Raw genomic sequence first — 19,405 nt, 5'->3', positions numbered from 1 at the left:
GCTGTTTGGGAGAGGTTAACCCAGCTTGTAGGGAGGGTAAATAAACAGAACAAGCCGCCTTTGTCCTCTATTCAGGCCGGCCTCTCCTCCCGAAGGCGAGCCGCATTGAAGGCGCAGAGATCAGCTTGTGGCTGCCAGGGGGAAGTTGCGAGCGCCAACAATCAGCCAGTTTGTTTCTCCTCCTCATTAAATCATCGCCTTTTGTGCGGGGGCCCCGCAAAGAGTGTTCCTTAAGAAATTAGCAGAATGCGGAGTTGCAAACCGGGCCCCAACCTTTTCATGACCTACAAGCTGCGCTTAAGACGGGCGCTCCGGGAAAGCTGCTCTGTTTGCTTAAACGGGTAAATAGAAAACACTTGCGGGGGGAGGAGTCATTGAGCCTGTCGACTGATTAAATTTAAAGTGGCTCCCCCGCCCTAAAAGCACACACACGCACACGTGTTAGGGAAACAACGCTGAATGTGAGCACCATGAACCTGTTCTTAGTTATCTGCAGTTGAATGTTCCTGGGCATGGACAGAGCGCCTTCAGCTCTGAGTGACCAATCCCTAGAGACATTTAGCTTAAGAGGTGGGGCTTTAACGAAGGATGATGGTGTAGCCTTCCAAAGGACGTCGGCCACATCGCCTTTCCTCCCCCTGCTTTAAAAACCGGCTGTTTTTAAAAGTCTCGATCTTATGAATGCTTGGGGGCAAGTCCCACTGAAGTGGAAGGGACGTCCTTTTGAGTAACCTCTTGTAGAATAAGCTGCACCAGCGTTGGTCTACTAGCAAGGAGGAAACAGAGTAGAGGAGAGCCAGGCAGCCCCGGTGCCAGAAAAAAAGAAGGCTGGGGAAAGGAAAATGAAGAAGGGGGGCTGATCTGGATGATCCTAACGAACGATTTGAAAAAAAAAAAACCCATAAAGGCACCGACTAGGCATGGTTTCCCAAATTTGGGTCTCCAGCTGCTTTTGGACTACAACTCCCATCATCCCTAGCTTAGCAAGACCAATGGTCAGGGATGATGGGAATTGTAGTCCGAAATCAGCTGGCGCCCCAAGTTTGGGAACCCCTGGACCAGGGCCATGTCTCCCACTAGTTTGTGAGGCCGCTCCTGCGTCCTGCCTAAACCCTTGTTTGGGGGGGTTTTTCCCGACAGGCCGCAAAACCAAAAAGCCCCGGGGACCAAAATGCGCCCTCGCGCGCACACAAACCTGCACTCTCGTGAAGCCAAGCTCGGTTAGCAAGGCGAGGAGCCAAGGAGCCTCTCCAACTCCGGAGCAAGATTAAGAACTAACGGGAGGAAGCTGAGCTCGATTGAGTCCAGGGATCTGTAGGTCTTGCTTTCTGAGCAGTTGCGATCCAAGATGGCGCTGCAAGCCCTTGCCAGAGTTTAACTAGCCTTATTAAAGTGTCCGAAATGCGGTTCCACCTTTCCTTCTCTTTTTCTCTCACACACGCATGAGGAAAGGCAATTCTCCACAGAACCGGAGGGTCGCCATGAATCCTGACCACGCGGGTCCTTGTGGCAGAGCGGCGAGGAGATAAATGTTTTGTCTGGGTTGCAGAGTTTATTATTATTATAATAATCGGGTTTTGTGGCCATGATAATTTGGGCTCCTCCACCGCAACCATGGACTGACTGGCTTGCTAAGTTAGCGAGCTAGGCAGTTAATTCCTGCCTGCCCGCTTTGCTCTGGCGTTGTTGTTCTTGTTGTTTTGGCCGTGTCTTCTCAAAGGCGTCCGCGCCTTCAGGGGAGAAAAGGAGGTGGCGTCGTCGACTCAGGCGCAGCAAGGCGCCTACCGGGCGAAAGGGCCCAAAAGCGCGCCAAGGCCTCAATGAGTCCTTACAAACTTTGCCGAAGGTTATTTTGAGGCGAGGAGAGCGAGCTCCGCACCAGCCGGGGGAAAAATGTTTATACAGACCCGGTCCAGTCCCGGGGTGTCGCCTCCTTCCCTCCCTTCCCTGGGCAAGTGATGCGCCCCATTTGGCACCCAGGTGTTTTTGAGTAGATTCCTCCAGTCCAGATTCAGAGAGGGTTGGGATTGGCTGCTGTTCCTTCGTCGACTGAAGGACAGCAAATCATGTAAGTTTGCAGTGGTGGAATGTGTGGATGGGCCAACCCAGGTTCACATGAAAATTTTACTGGCTTAACGCGTTTCTCGCGTTTACCCAAGTTTCCCACGTCGCTCCAATTACAAAGGTAATGTCACGTGCTCTTCTTCATCTCTACAGTAATGGGCTTCTTTCTTGGTACAGAGGATCTGCAGTGTGCAGGAACCCCCCTGAAAAAAGTATTTTTCATTTACAGTACTTATTTTAATGGAAGCAGAGTGCATACTCAGCTGCAAGAGTCCAACATTACTAGAGGGGTCCTTGGTTAGTGGTTTCTTCCTGCTATTTAGGCTATTCAAAAAACTTACTTCTTGATCATGTGTTTTCTTCATGTCTAATAAAAACAGTTGCTTTGTCATCCTAATTTTTAAGATTTTGGGAATTCATGAGAAGCGGTAACAGGCTCAACACAGTTTTATGTGTGGACTGAATGGGATCCCTGTCCTTGTTCTCAGCCATGTGGTACAGACTGAAGTGATACAGCCTCGACTTGTGATTTTCCACCTCACTGAGGACTAGTTTACAAACCATGGCTTGGAAATTATTTGTTTATTTAATGGATTTGAAAACCTGCCTTTCGGGATAAATTACCCCCCCAAAGGTGGTTTACAATAGGCAGTAAAACAATGTTCCCACATCCTCAACACACATTTAAAGCACACTTTAACAATCATTGCGTCCCCCAAAGAATTCTGGGAATTGTTTTTTGTAAGTTGATTCTTTAAAAAAAATGTTTTCATTGAAAGATTTTCATCATGGATAACAAAGGTACATCTGACTCTTGTTTTCAATTCATAGAGTCCTTTCTACATTGGTGGTTGGTGGGAGAGAGAAGTAGGGAGTGGGGGGAGAGAGAATGATATCTCATTCTTTTGCTTAGTGTGTGCATAGTTTTTGCATCAGCATCACGTGGATGTGTTATTTTTGTTTGCAGTGGTTTGTAAGTTTCTTTTTTTAATGACAACAATAATAATAATACTTTGTTCATAGTACCAATCTTACAGACCTACAATTCCCAGCACCTTTAACAAACGAACAATCATGGGTACTGAAAAGTGGTAAAAGAGCAAATTGTAGATCTGGAAGGGACCCAAGGGTCATCTAGTCCAACCCCCTGCAGTGCATGAATCCCAGCTAAAGCATCCTTGTGCTTCAAATGTTTGATGCGGATGTGACCTGAGATAAGATTGCACAAAAGTAACAAAAACAGCATTTAAAACAGCAGCAGCAACTATTTCAACTGATAAAAATAACACAGCAAATTAAACAGCTATTAAATAATACAGAAACCAAATGGGCTGGAGGTGTCTGGAGTTCCTTCAGAGATGCAGGGCCCCTGCAGAAAAGGCCCTGTCCCCGATAGTCACTGACTCTCAGTGTTGGACCAGAAGGCAGGGCATCTGGTTCTGGGGCAATCACACATTAATGCATGCAGTCCTTCAGACTGCCTGGTCCCAAAATCTTAGGGTTTTGATTCTTAACACCATCACCTTAAATTAGTTTTACAGCACTTCGGGGGTTATATATATATGAGATGTTTGGTATCAGAACCCAGGCCCATGAATGAAAAGGGCCCTTGGAATCCAGAATTCTGTTAATATGGAAATAAGGTGATGTCTGGTGAAATATGGTTTGGATGTCACTGTGCCACAAAAACACTACCTGCTTACCCTCCGTAATCATTGAGCCTGCCAAGTTCAAAATCACTTGGACATATTCCTGCAGCAGAGGTGTAACCAGTTTTCTGATCTTCCCTGGACTGTTTCCCCCCTGTCCCGCCTTATTCGTTTAGTATTGACTCAGGGGAGGGGGTAAATTATTCTAGGAATAATTTCTAGAGAGCCAGTGTGGTGTAGTGGTTAGGAGAGGTAGACTCGTAATCTGGTGAACTGGGTTCGCGTCTCCGCTCCTCCACATGCAGCTGCTGGGTGACCTTGGGCCAGTCACACTTCTCTGAATTCTCTCAGCCCCACTCACCTCACAGAGTGTTTGTTGTGGGGGAGGAAGGGAAAGGAGAATGTTAGCCACTTTGAGACTCCTTCGGGTAGTGATAAAGCAGGATATCAAATCCAAACTCCTCCTCCTCCTCCTCCTCTTCTTCTTCTTCTTCTTCTTCTTCTCCTTCTCCTAGGAAGGCGATTCTGTACCTGTTTAGTTTCTTAGAATTAACTGCCATCGAATTATCAATGCATATTACTTCTAAGATAGGTCAGCCTTCGCCAACCTAGCACCCTCCATATGTTTTATAACTCCCAACAGCCCCTCCTCCCCACCAGGATGTGCTGATGAGAGGTGTAGTCCAAAGCATGTGGAGGGCACCAGGTTAGCAAAGACTGATATAGGTGATCCGCTTTGCAGCCTCTCTCAGCCTCCCTCCCATCGCAGACTGTGAGGAGGTTAGGCACCCCCCCAGGGAACAGGAAATGAAAATTGATTTTTTTTCCCCTCCTCTCCCCTCCTTGTCTTCCTTTCTCTTCTTCATTATTCTGAATTGTACCCTGGAGATACTGATTGTGGTATTCTCCTAATCCCTTGCCTGGTGGGGTTATTTCCTCCCCCTCCCCCGCAAAAAAACAAAACACCACATCATGTCTTCATTGTTTTTTGGAGAACTTAATGACAACTGGGGACACCCCTCGTTTAACTGCAGGAGCAAAAGGTGGCATATGAGCAATGGTGGAATTTTTGCAAGGGTTTTTGCAAGGTTGAGGACTGTCCTGGGACATTCCGTCTTTACTTCAACAGCGAGCAATGGGTGCATTTATAGGGGGAGGGAAGGCGTGAAACCCTGTTTTTCTTGCATATGGAAGGAATGCTCTTCCCAGAAGGCGGCTAAATATGGGACAGGGACCGTGGAGTTAAAATATAGCCTTTTACGTGGAATGGTTAGAATTTCTGGGTGCGGAGAAGGTTTCTAAAACCTGCGTTCCCTACCAGGTTTTGGTTTGCAAAAAAATAATAATGGGATTTAAAAAAAAGAACTCCAGAGAATCATTAAAGGCGACAGGAAGAAAGCAGAGGTTCTAGCCAAATTTATATAGTCTCTGATTTCGCAGAGAAGGTGCACTGAAGGTGCTGAAAGCTTTACTGTCCTGTTGAAATTAACGGGAACGGAACGTGCATAACTTCGGCTGCATCGCGCCCTCAACTTTCGGAGTGTATTTGGATGGAGTTGTGCGTTGTTCATACTTTTCAACTTCCTTCTCAGTCCTTTCCGTTTTTTCCCCGCACAGAAAGAAGGTTTCAAAGACTTTAGTGTGTCTGTTTTAAATCGTTTCGCCCCCCCCTTTTCCGTTCTACTTATTGCTACGAATCCAATTGGTGAAACAAAACAGATTATAGGATTAAGCAGCAGGATTTATCATTAAAATGCAAATAAATAAATAACGGATGACCACTAATGAGCATGGAGAGTTGGGTTAGGCGCGAGACGCGCGCAAGGCTCGTTGAATCTGGGATGGGGGGGGGGGGACCTACAGTCGCTGCCGTTTCTTTTCTTTTTCGGAAGATGCCAAAACGGACAACGCGTTTCTCACGTCGCATAGTTTGTCTAGAGAGACGTTTTAAACCAATGAAAAGTTGGGTAAATTTTTAGGCGATCTGAAATGGCATGGAGCCGCCAGGGAAGCGTTGTTCCAAAAAGTTCTGCTTTCCCATCTGCGCTTGGATTAGCAGGTCCTATCCATTTTAATGGGAATTCTCTCTAAGTAGGTCTCTTCAGGGTAGTCCAGAGTAATTTGGAAATGGGGAGAGAGAGGGGGCGTGAGGGTTACAGCCTTTCTCTAGAGCTTCACACCTTTAGTAGAAGAATCAGTAGGTTAATTTTTCCCCATCTCTTCCTCAACCTGTACCTTGCTGTTGAGCCTCAGCCAGCCCGGATAATGGTCAGGAATGATGCGAGTTGTGGTCCTCAACTCCCAGAGTCCAGGAAAGCAGATCAGCCTCAGCTTCTGTTTGCATGCAGACAATTGCAGGGTGGTTAAAGCGACAGGAGACCATGCGCGCACGTGTGTAGGAACTAGTAATTGCCCTTGAAAGTAAGGGTGCTCACGCAAACACGGATATAGGAGTTTTGCTCAGGAGGAAACCCCGAGACTGAATTTCGCCTAATATTTTCACATTAAAAGCTGTTCGAACGCGAGTGAGACGGGTTGTTTTGTTCTATTTTATCATATCCCCAATCATTTTTAGTCCCGTTTTCAGCAGAGGCTTCCTGAACAGCTAATAAAGCAGTCATAAAACAGTTCCCCCCTGTCCGCAGGTATAGAATCTAAATGACACAGCACAAAAGGAAAAAGGGACGGGGAGAGAGGAGGAGGAGGGGAAAGCAAACTTGTTTCTTAATTATAGAGTTTTTGCAACGACCAGCTTTTTAGAGGGAAACAACAAAGGGGATTAGAAAGGGCAGGGATTACAATGCATTGTGTTCGTGTTTGAAATGTTTCTGAGGTTTATTTAATAGAAAACAAACCTATTCCCCTGTTTCTTCTGTTGCTTGCTCTGGTTCCTTCCCATCGCCTTAATCTCCTCTTACATTAAAGGACCTGCGCACTAAATCAAGAAAGCGCGAGCTGAACGAGGCTGTCCATTTTAATAATAATAAATAATATTTTTTATACTCCGCCCATCTGGCTGGGTTTCCCCAGCCGCTCTGGGCGGCTTCAGACAACGGCCACCAAGCCTTGCTACTCCCCACTGAGTCATCCTTTAGGATTTGAACTTTTCTGCCTTCCTCGATTTGGCAAGCCGGGGTTTGAAAAAGTGCAAGGCTTTGTTTCCCCCCATTGCAACTCACTCAAAGGAAGCCGGCAGAAACGAGTTCCTGAAGATCTGCCAACGTTTAAGACCTTTGAAGCCTGCGATCCCGCTGCGCACCTAGGGGGCAGCCCCACGGAAGTACGTGCGGCTTTACTTCCGAGTAAGCGTACTTGGAGTGGCGAGCTTAATATTTCCAGCGCCTAGCCAACATAGCACATTGGACTCGTTGAAATCAACGAGGCGTCAGAATGCCCCCTTTTGCACTTTACAGGCCGATTAAACCAAATAGCTTAATATCCTCATCCTCCTAGTCGCCAGTGCAGCCTCAGCAGAAAAATCTGCGTCCCAATCTCAGACTGACACACCACCAGCAGCAGCGCTTTAGAAGCGCCTCCAAGGGACTGGGGGACTTTCCCCACTAGAAAGTTGTTGGTTCGAGCCCCCGCTGGGATGACTGCGGACAGGATTCCTGCATCGCACGGGGCTGGACTAGATGACCCTTGTGGTCCCTTCCCACTCGACAATCCTATGATTCTGATTTCTGGAAAACGCTTCCAATCGCAAGCTGCCCCCTGTTTTTCATGGCAGGGCCTTGTAAGTAAGCGCGTTTAAGGACGGAGCCGGATTTTAATTTCCAGTTTCAGGACTCCGTGATAATTTGCAAGCCAAAATGCCCCCCGGCACTCAACCACACCGCCTCTGTAGCTCGACAAGACAAGACGCTCCCCGCAGCCACACCATCACCCCATGGCACCTATGCTCAGAATAATAATAATAATAATAATAATAATAATAATAATAATAATAATTTATTATGCATACCCCGCCCATTTGGCTGGGCTTCCCCAGCCACTTTGGGCGGCTTCCAAGAAAATATTAAAATACTGTAATACATCAAACATTTAAGGCTTCTCTAAACAGAGCTGCCTTCAGATGTCTTCTAAAAGTCTGGTAGTTGTTCTCTTTGACACCTGGTGGGAGGGCGTTCCACAGGGCGGGCGCCACTACCGAGAAGGCTGTAAAACAGTAAAATAAAATAAAGCAGCAGAACCCCCCCACACACACACACCGTCCTCCTATTTCCACACACCTCATAGAATTCATATCAAGACCCGTGCGTGCCCTTTAGTTTGCAAATCAATCTGAGAATTTAGGCAGGGCTGGGGAAGCCTTTGCATTTGGAAACCTTTCTTGCTTCCTCTCGCATTACTGGGCACGATCCAGCAAAGGCGCGCGCCGTCGATTTCACTGGGAACTACCCTTATCCCTTGTACTCAGACTCCGAATCAACTCGGTGGAGTTTTGAAAGTGCTTCGCGCCGGATCAGTCGCGCCTGGTGTGTGCCTCCTTCGTTCAGCCTAAGCGGCGTTCCTTGGCTAATATCAGCAAACGACCGATTAAATGGCAGGAAAAGACCGAATAATTTGCGATTGATGAGGCTGGAACCGGCGGAAGGCTGATTTGTTGGGCATCGAGACGCTTCTGCTATCCTCTCTTAAATAAGCAGCGACCAAACAAGAAAGTTAAATCGTTCTCCAAAGCATCCCTCTGGCACCTTAATTCTGGGGGCAACTGTGTTCCATGGTGGTGTGCTAGGGTACTACCCATCTCAACTCTCCTATGCAGGACAACTGCTCCCCTCCAGACGAAGTAAATCAAGAAAAATACTTAACTGAGGTTCTGTCCGTCCCCACCCCCCCAACAGAAATCCTGGCTACGCCCAAGCACCAACACCTGGATAAATTAGCAAGAACCAATAAATGCAAGTATTAAATGAATATAATTTGTTTTATTTACACAGTAAGAAAAATTACATTTTTGGTTGCATTGCCAGCAGAGAAATAAAACGGGAAGGTTGTTAGCTGTTTCAAGGTTATACAAACTTACACAAGCTTCTCAAACTGTACCTATTAAAAAGATGGAGCAAGGAGGAGGGGGAAGTTTGCCTTATAAGGAGCATAGGTGGGTGCAACCAAACAGTGGTCGAAATTTGCCAGGCCACTTGCAACCAGGTGAAGATGCCCAGGTGCCAGGATAGCACCTGACATCTCCACCCACCTGGAGGAGCATGCCTGGGGATCCTCAGATCTGGACTGTTTTCACACAGTTAGCAACACATCCTGTAGAATTCTATCTGTCATATTTTATCTGCACCATCAGATGGAATTTCAGGAACCAAAAAGCCCTATTGAAAAAAATACAACTTTCAAGCTGGCTGGCCCCAAAGTGGCAACAAATCATTCCATTTTGGCAACCCTAAACCTGCTTTAAGGAAAATGTGGGTCAACTTGTCTGAAATGGGCACTGCAACTTAGTAGTCCCCAGGGCTGGCCCAAGACTTGTTGGCACCTGAAGCAAACCACAAAATGGTGCCCCCCTTCTCACCAGGGAAGAAGGGGTGCATGAAGAGCTACATCGGGAGAAAGGAGGGATAAATATCTACATCGGGATTTGTTGCCTCTGTGGTGCTGCCGCCCAAGGCGGTCGCCTCACTTTGCCTCATGGTTGAGCCGGCACTTATAGCCCCTCTCTGAAACTCTCTTGCTGTTGAAGACAGCTTCCCAAAGGGAGAAAGGAGAAAATGCTCCTCCTGCGATGAAAGATCATTGCTGAGTGGTGATCTTCAGCGAGAAGGACAAGATTGGTAGTAGTAGTACAGAAATAAAACCAATTTAAGCTTTAGAGGTGTGAATGCTATCAAGGGAGCTGGGAACAGTTCTTAATTTCTAGAAAGAGAGATATTGGGACTTGGGCCTAGGCAGAAACCTTGCCGTTTAAAGGGAGGGACCATTGTGTCTGTGGCTGAGAATCTCTTTTTCAGATAGAAAGTTTCGGGTTTGATCCTCTCCAGTTAAAAGGATAAAGTCGTAGGTGATGCCAAGGATCTTTGCTGGAGAGCATGGGTCAAAGTAGATGGCCAAAGTAGACTGTGGTTGCTCAAACTGCAGCCCCCAGCCTCATTTTAAAAGTCCTCTGCAGACAAGTAATTCAGAGCTCTGGCAAGAGGATCTGCCCTGCTACTGGCATCTAGCTGGACAAGGAAGATGGAGAGAGGTACTGTAACTTAATGAGGGGCTGATTACAGTGCCCAGAATTCTTTGGGTGAAAGTCTGTGTATCTGTGGGATATTCAGAAAGAGCAGTCCAACATTTCCTGTTTGCTAGAATGGCCACTCAGGAGAATGTGACTCCAACAGGGAGGACTTCCTGTCAAACCTGTGGAAGCCACTCCCCCCTGGGTGTGGCCAGGTAGATGGGCATGACTCAGAGAAAAGGCTGCCTCTTGCTCTCCTATTCTGCGTCACGTACTGCATCTCTACAGAGATGTAGGCCCATGTTCTAAGTCTGAGACTTCGCTCAGACTTCACTTCTACACCTACCTGTGTAACTGCAACCTAAGCCTGTCTTCAGATTGCTACTTGAGTTAACTCTATATTTTTATTCTAAGAAGACTGTTTTTGTGTGGTTATTGTTTTAGAGGGGAAATAAAAGGAGAAAATACCAGGAAGAATCCAAGCTGCACCAAGGCTTCCTGGATTGTTTCATCAAAAGGCTGAAACCAGCTAATGAACAGTTTCCTATTTTGCTGCAAAAGGGTGTGCTCTGCTCCATTCACAAACATGAGTAAGGAAGGATAATATCTAACGAATATATCCTTTACTACCTTCCATTCACATTCCGACAGTATCCAATGCGGCTTTAATTGTGTGTAAACATCCTTGGGAATAAGGCAGGTTCCTCTCTGCGGGAGGAAGAAACCCTGTTCTCTTTTATGCTGCATCAGATAGGCTGCAGTTTCTCCGCAGGAAGAGAAAGCCACTTGGGCAGCTGCTCAGAGGTTTGTTGCATAATACTGCTCCCACTCCATTTTTAGAAAAGGGCATGGCCAGAGGGGTAGAACACTTATAAACACCATCTACAACTCCTCGAAAGATTCCATCAATGGTGTCTCTGAAAATTTTTACACATCACTTGGGAAGACAGGCGAACTAATACCAGTGTACTGGAAGAAGCAAAGATCAACAGTGTCAAAGCAATGATTCTTCAACATCAGCTTCGTTGGACTGGTCTATTCCGAACTTAAAAATGGAAAGAGGTTTAAAGACTGTCTCAAGGCAAATTTTTAATAATGTAGTATAAACACAGTTGGGAAACACTTGCCTGCAAGTGCTCCAATTGGAGAACAGCCTTTACCAAAGGTGTCATGGGCTTTGAAGACGCTCAAACTCAGGACGCAAGGGAGAAACGTGCTAAGAGGAAGGCACACTTGGCAAATCCACACTGTGATCAACTCCCACCCGGAAACCAATGTCCCCACTGCGGAAGGATGTGTGGATCCAGAATTGGCCTCCGCAGTCACATACGGAGTCATTGTTAAAACAGTGTTTATGGAAGACAATCTTACTCAGCTACGAATGATCACCAAAGAAGAAGGAGTAAATGGCTGTGACTAGAAGAGGTGGCGAGGCTCCAAGAAGAAAGCACATGCAAGAGGTGTCCCCTACCTCAATTACATCAGAGGGTAGAGCGGGGAGTTTGCTAGCTCACACCTAGACAGGCCACGGCTGTGTTTTCTGGGGATTATTCCAGTGATCAACCAGATACTGATGGATTGCCTCTCTCTTTCTGGCTGATGTGCCAGCAGCCTCTGTGTCTATCTGCGTGTATCTGTCTTGAGTGTAATGGTGGCAGATCAAAGGATCGCCCCGTGTCCCTGCAGAGCCAGAGAACAATCCCGCCGCTTTTGTGTGCTGTTGCTAGGAGCCCGGAAAACTAAAGGAAAGTGTGGGGAGCATGTTAATCAGACTCGTTACAGTACAACAATAATGTCTCTCTCCAGCGACAAGTCTCCTAGAGTGGAGCGCTGGGCACTTGGGCAGGTTAGTAGATAGACAGTCTCCAGCCCAACAGCACCAGGAGCTGAGCTAAGCAAAACACACACACACACACACACACACACACACACACACACACACACACACACGGCGTGTGCAACTAGGTAAGATATATATACTCACTCATCAGATTACCAAACAACAACAAAAAAGATGCACTGTATGCTGTATCGACCACCCACTACACCGTAACACAAACATGGTAATTTATTTCTGGAACTGGCATCTAGTGGGAAGAGAAGTAAATGAGCTAAATCCTCTATACAACCATTTCTATTTCTATCTTTATTGGGATACGTCAGTGCCTGCTATCCACCTATCTGCTGGTTGGCATCTGCTAGAATCTAAATTATGTAAAGGCTTTCTTCATTTCCTTGTGCAATTCCTCTCGATTGAAAACAAACCACAACCCCGGTTAAATGTGAAATTGCGAGACCCAGAAGGGCACCTGTTGATGATCTTAATACTCATATGTTCTAAACTCCCCCCCCCCAATCTCTAAATTGAGATTTCCTTCATGTTCCATTTGTCAGGCTTGGTCTCTTTTGACTTAATATGATGGGCAACCAAGTTGTAATTTTCCTTACTTAAGTTTAGGCAAAAATGCTTGTAGCACATGACAAAGCAAAGATAAATCAACCAAGTTAAGGTTCTTTACAGGACAGGCCCAGCCCTAATCTAATCATCTGGAAATCCTCAGTGCAAAATATGAGCCAGTATGGTATGGTTGATTGTGTGGGATGTTTGATGCAGTCAAACCAACAATTAATGTTTTGCCAGATGGGCGCATGAAGGGGCTGGGACTCACAGAGCTCTCCTGTAATCCTACTAGAGAGAACTCTGTGAGATCACTTCCCTTTTTGCCCTGACAGGAAGAGAGTATAGTGGTACCTCGAGTTACATATGCTTCAGGTTACATACGCTTCAGGTTACAGACTCCGCTAAGCCAGAAATAGTACCTCAGGTTAAGAACTTTGCTTCAGGATGAGAACAGAAATCGTGCTCCGGCGGCGCAGCAGCAGCAGGAGGCCCCATTAGCTAAAGTGGTGCTTCAGGTTAAGAATAGTTTCAGGTTAAGAACGGACCTCCAGAATGAATTAAGTACTTAACCCGAGGTACCACTGTACTGTGTAAGTGTTATTTTTACCTTTTATAAGACTGTAAAGAGCTCCCAGCAGAGTATTAAAATCACAGAATTATTCAGCACAGTGAAGCATGAGGAATATACTGTAGCTTTCTAGACCAGTGTTTCCCAACCTTGGGCCTCCAGCTGTTTTTGGACTACAACTCCCACCATCCCTAGCTAGCAAGACCAGTGGTCAGGGATGATGGGAATTGTAGTTCAAAAACAGCTGGAGGCCCAAGGTTGGGAAACACTGTTCTAGACTCTTTAAATATCTCGTTTAATCTGCTTACAGTGCTTCCCCTCTCTACCCCTCTCACAATGAACAGACCACACTGTTAGTATGTTTAAATGCTATACTTACAAACTCTGAAGGTAAGATTCGTGTGTTATTCCACGCAGCAGCAAGAAGAACACAGGTAGAAAATCATTGGATTAAAAAATACAGTGGTACCTCTAGTTGTGGACACGATCTGTTCCGGGGTGCTGTTTACACCCTGAAAAGTCCACAACTAGAGCGGTGCTTCTGCGCAAGCGTGGAGCGTGCTAGAGCGCTTCTGCGCATGTGCAAAGTGTGCAGAACGCTTCTGCGCATGTGCATGTGCGAAGCACGCAGAACGCTTCTGCACGTGCAGCAAAACCCAGAAGTATAAACTACCAGGTTTGCCGTGTTCACAAGCTGAAAGACGCAACATGAACCGAACGCAACACGAGGTGTGACTGTACAGAAAAACATTTCTGAGCACGCAGTTTGGGCTTGAATCAGCCAAGCCCAGATTTGTTGTCTGGTTAGCTTCACGTGGTGGAAGAGAATGAACAAAAGGAGGTGAGGAGGCATGACCTAACTGAGTCTATGGTCTTAACCCCTTCATGCATTAACTAGCCCTAAGATTGCTAGTTATATTTGACTGCAATTTCTCACAGTTAATTCCATGGTATCTATAGCTTTATCAACTGGTCACTTTAAAATATTGACAGTCAGGCACCAGTAAAAATATCAGAATATGCTTTTAGCTGCAAATGAAGAGAGGAAAAGGTTAGGGTAGCTGTTTGTATACAAATGCATTTGTTCCAGACCTGTTTTTATCAGAAGAAAAATGTTGTTTAGGGATGAGACCACAGATTACACTTCCTCATAAGACCCCCTCCAATCCTTTCTGCTGGTTTTGGACAAAGTATACACATTTGTAAAGGAAGCTGCAGAAACTTATTGCAACCTTGTCATTTTCCGATTCATCATCTGGGAATTTGTACAGTACAAGACTGTGGACTAGTGGGGATTGACCTTAATTCGTTCTGGAGGTCCGGTCCTAACCCGAAACTGTTCTTAACCAGAGGTCACCACTTTAGCTAATGGGACCTCCTGCTGCTGTCGCGCTGCCGAAGCACAATTTCTGTTCTCATCCTGAAGCAAAGTTCTTAACTGGAGGTACTATTTCTGGGTTAGCGGAGTCTGTAACCTGAAGCGTCTGTAACCTGGAGAGTCTGTAACCCAAGGTACCACTGAACTGTAATGTTCCAATTGACAAGGCAATACCTCTGATATTACCAAAGAAATCACCCTAGTATGGAATCAGAGTCCTTCTTTTGGTCTGCCTGGATATGAATGACTCAACCTACCAATCATCCTACCAACATCAGCTGCAGTGGCATGAATTTTTAAAGCCTCTCTCAAATTCAGCAATTATGTTCACCTAATGGTTTAGATTGCCGTTATTTTCTGTCTACTTCCACTTTGCCAAGCTAGAAAAACTTGATTATCTTGGACATATTCAAGTGTTAATGTTCAGCCAGTTTCAGTCTAAACTCAATATAAAACTCAATCATGCGATAAAATCATCAACATATTTATTTATCTTGGTGAAATTGTAATTCTGAGTTTTTATTTTCTATATATATCTGTCAGGCTTTTATTTTGACCACAGCAAAACTGTGCTGAGTGCTTCCGTAGTAAGTTGGCTTGAGCTGAAAAGTGCATGTCAAGTTCATTTTCTTCAGAGCAGAGGCCAGTAGCGAGTGGCACTTTTCACCCTGGACAAACTGTGAATTGTATTTGGAATTGTATTTGTGATCAAAATCTGCATTGCTGAGGTTCCTGCTGGCGGCTACCATTTTTTGCTGAAAACTGATATTTCTAGCACTGCTTTCAGGAACAGGGGAGGTTTGTGGTGGAGACTCTCAATCAAATTTGCCCCATCCTGCTCTTTAGAAATCAGAACCTTGCTGCAAAACAATCAGGAGCCGGTTCCTGCATTCTTTCAAAACCAGCTGGTGCTAGTAATGCTTTAAATACACACACAGACACGCGAAACTACAAGAATGTATATCTTTTGAAAAGGATATCTGGGACCAAGGCTGCGGAGACCGAAAGTGGGTATCCAACTGAACAGCGCTGCTAGTGAAAGCGCTTTTGACTGTACAGTGGAACATCCCATCCCTCTCCTCTCCCTATGGGCCGCCCCCACCCTTCAATCTGCTCCAGAGGTTTTGGGGAGAACCCAGAACATATTTAAGGGGCATGTGGGGGAGCGTTGTTAGCATAGGATCCAACTCCTAGGGGCTGGCATCCCTTCAGAGCCCCCAATAAAACATTTAAGGGGGCCACACACCCACCCAAACAGTTGGTGGGCATTGCCATTCAAGGGATGCGGGTGGCGCTGTGGGTTAAACCACAGAGCCTAGGACTTGCTGATCAGAAGTTGGCGGTTCGAATCCCCGCGACGGGGTGAGCTCCCGTTGCTTGATCTCTGCTCCTGCCAACCTAGCAGTTCGAAAGCACGTCAAAGTGCAAGTAGATAATAGGTGGGAAGGTAAACGGCGTTTTCGTGCGCTGCTCTGGTTCGCCAGAAGCGGCTTAGTCATGCTGGCCACATGACCCAGTAGCTGTACGCCGTTTCCCTCAGCCAATAAATCAAGATGAGCGCCACAATTTTAATCTTTTCTGCTGATAATCTGTTGGGTTTTCTTGGATTCAATATTTTAGTATTTTAATATTGCTTTTTATGGTTTTGTGCTTGTGATCCACCCTGGGAACAATGTTACTGGGTAGCCATACAAAGGTCACAAACAAATCCGTGAACCTTTCTGTCACATGGAACCCGGTGTTACCATTTCTGATAGGAGAAAGAAGTAATCTGTATTGGGGCAGCCCCCGGTTGTTTAAGAGTTGAGAAATTCACAACCAATTTAAAAAGGATGCTCTGCTTATATGGTACCTGTGAAGATCCAGACTGAAGCTTGGGTGACCTTAAAACGCTGATCACTGTGTTATATGCAAGTAGGAGAGAAGCGGTAACCTGCCAAAATCCTAGAGTTCCTGGTGTTTACAGACTCCTGTCACCCCAAGCAAAAACCACAAGCTCATAAAGAAACCTTTTCAGCAGAACCTTTTGCAATTAACTCGCAGCCAACACATTAACGTTCCTTTTCTTTTGAGGAATTCGTTTTGAGTTTAAAGATGCCTTTCCCCCCTCATAATCCAGGTGCGCTCTATAAAATGCCGACTCCTGCACTATTTCCTAAGATATATTCCAACTGAGATCTAACATAGTAATGATTAATTATGAACCCTGGTTGTTGTGTGGCTCCTATTTGCGGTTTCGGGAGGTTTTAAGCAGTTGGCATCATCTGATGGGTGGTTTGGAGCCTGCCTTGCTCCAGCAAAGGAACAATTAGGAAGCCATTTTAAGCGCCCAATTGTTCCTCTGGGGCCCTGCCTTAGCTTGTCCCATGCCTGGTAATCAGGTGTAAGATGGGTGGTCATAGCATCTCCATAAGTGGTCTGGTGTGCCAATGTGGTCTGCAGGCCACAGGAAGGGTGAAGTCATTCAGTCCTCCTTTGATGGACTCTAGAATTAGTGACTTCCTGCATGCAGAATATGTGCTCTACCACAATCTCTGGCCCCAATGTCAAATTGCATCTGACATATGAAAATGGGGAAAGAATTGCATTTCTTTGAGTGTTAGTTTATTGTGGTTTGAGTGCTGCAAAAGAAGGAGGAACGCCTTTACAAATTACACCTGTATCACAACTGCCTTCTCTGTACATCTCAGCAGAGTTGCCTGGAAAGACTATCACAGGCATTTTACCTTTCACTTTTAGGTTAGTTAGCCTTATTTTCAATATAATTGTGGATAAAATACATTGCATTTATTGCCTTGTCAGGTGAGAAGATCTTTAAAGAGCCAGAGAACACTTTTATCCGTAGGAATACAGTCTTAATGTTCTGTACCTGGGGCAGTGTATGCATATGACATTTTACTATTTGTGCCAATGTCTCTTTTGTACAATTTTGTGTTACCCAGATTGGTAGCCAGCACTACTATGAATATAACCGCAGGACCAAAGTGCAAAATAACTTGCTTGTTACCCATTTTTATCTGCCTTTTTAAAAACATGGTTTTTTAATTTTTATTTTAGCAGCCCTTCGGTGAAATTTTAATATGTACTTTGGTTCCCATTTGAGGTATTCATTGATATGTCAATGTACAGGAAATAGATCGGGGGAACATAATGGATGACTGTGCACTCAGCATGTACCCTGATGGGAGTGCTCCAAAGCCTGCATATAGCAAAAGGATCAAGGGTACTCTTAAAAACCTCAGACAACAGGTTGCAACCTCAAGCTCCAATTTATTCAGCAGGAGCAGAACAGGATTTGCCAATTGCTAAGCGCCGATTTTCTCAGTCAGGCAGAAATATCTCAGAATTACATTTCTATTTAAACCTCAAGGAAGTTAACATAGCTGAAGAAAATCCCGGTTACTACCTCAATAAGAGCTAATCTCAACAAGAGAAAAGTAGATGAAAAAAGAAAGAAATCAATGGAATCTAGCACTGTAACATAGAAGTTAAAATATGTGATAAACGGAGGGATCTTGTTATGTATAGTGTAGAATGGAAGGGGTGTTAGGGGAGGGGTAGTAAAAGGTAAAGGACCCCTGGATGTTTAAGTCCAGTCAAAGGCAACTATTGGGTTGCGGCGCTCATCTTGCTTCAGGCCAAGGGAGCCAGTATTTTCCCACAAACACCTTCCGGGGTCATGTGTCCAGCATGACTAAACTGCTTCTGGTGCAACGGAAAACTATGACGGAAATGAAAGTGCACAGAAACACTGTTTACCTTCCCAACGCAGCAGTACCTATTTATCTACTTACACTGGTGTGCTTTCGAACTGCTAGGTTGGCAGAAGCTGGGACAAAGCAACGGGAGCTCACTCCGCCGCACGAATTTGAACCGCCAACCTTCCAATCAGCAAGGCCAAGAGGCTCAGTGGCTTAGACCACAGTGCTTGACCACTTGTCAAGACAAGACCACTTGTCGTGCTCCTTCTTTGTCCATCTTTGGTCCCCACTCTGCACTCTGCTCTCACCTGTGGCTCCTAGAAGCTGTCAGCATGCAACAGCGGCCACCCCCAGGAAACAGTTTCGACTAGCTAGCTAAACCAGGTGAGGGTAGTTGATGGATCTTAAACCCTCCATGAGTTAGGGACTTCCCCCTGCATACAAAGACAGGCTCTGGCAGATTGAGCAGATGAGACCCAACAGTCAAGAAGAAGGTTTCTGCACAAGCTGTAGAAGGAAGTGAGGTGCAGATTGGGCTTGTCAACCTGGGAACATAGCCCATCTAGGAGAAGGAAAACTCTCTGATCCTAAACCTCCGCTGCCTTGCAGGATATATTTGGGAGAAGACAAGGCTAAGGAGTAAACCCTACACAAATCCAGAGTGGAGTCCCTAAGATGGTTGAATGGTGCCTCCTTCCAGCAACTCCTGTAGCTAAACTGGTGCCAAAGGTATTTCCTTTGAACCACATCAGTGAGGCAGAGAGGGAGGTCTTGTTATCTCCATACACACTGCCTAGGTTTGTGCCCTGGGGGTGTCACTTTGGTGCATCTAATCCAGTGGTTTGACTTCACCCCCAGAGCAGAGGTCACTTTGGAGCAGAGGAGCATGGCCCCACTCAACAAGAGTGATTAGGAGGGCTCTCAAATGTAGCAGGGATACTTCACTACCTTCTGAAGTAATATACATTCCTTCTAAACAGGAGCATTCTCATAAACCCATTAAGTCCATTGCTCCTTCTGGCCCTGTATACCTGAAGGAGTATCTCCACCCCCATCATTCAGCCCAGACACTGAAATCCAACTCCAAGGGCTTTCTGGCAGTTCCCTCATTGCGAGAAGTGAAATTACAGGGAACCAGGTAGAGGGACTTCTTGGTAGTGGCACCCACCCTGTGGAACACCCTCCCGTCAGATGTCGAAGAGTTAAACAACTATATGACGTTTCATAGGCATCTGAAGGCAGCCCTGTTTTGAGAAGCCTTTGATATTTGATAAGGGTTCCCCCCCCCCCACACACACATTTTGTTGGAAGCCACCCAGAGTGGCTAGGGTAACCCAATCAGATGGGTGGAGTATATGGTTAAGAGCACAATGGTTACGAATGTTGGACTGGGACCTGGGAGACTCAGCCATGAAGCTTGGGCCAGTCACCATTTCTTAGCCTAACCTACCCCACAGAGTTGTTGTGAG

The 19,405-nt window shown here is 45.9% G+C and overlaps 1 long non-coding RNA gene across 1 annotated transcript in view; it reads right to left on the bottom strand.

Moving 5' to 3' along the window:
* Positions 1–2,134, bottom strand: part of LOC309339889 — a 33,386-nt gene extending 31,252 nt beyond the window's left edge. The window contains exon 1 of the long non-coding RNA XR_014155618.1: positions 1,196–2,134. This is a non-coding gene — a long non-coding RNA (uncharacterized lncRNA). The remainder of the gene's footprint in view (positions 1–1,195) is intronic.
* Positions 2,135–19,405: the final 17,271 nt, after the last annotated feature.

Source organism: Podarcis erhardii (genome assembly GCF_964252035.2).
Source record: "Podarcis erhardii genome assembly, chromosome: 4".
NCBI classification, from domain to species: Eukaryota; Metazoa; Chordata; class Lepidosauria; order Squamata; family Lacertidae; genus Podarcis; species Podarcis erhardii.
The sequence above is the reverse complement of the archived record's forward strand: the minus strand, read 5'-3'. Positions and strand labels throughout refer to the sequence as shown.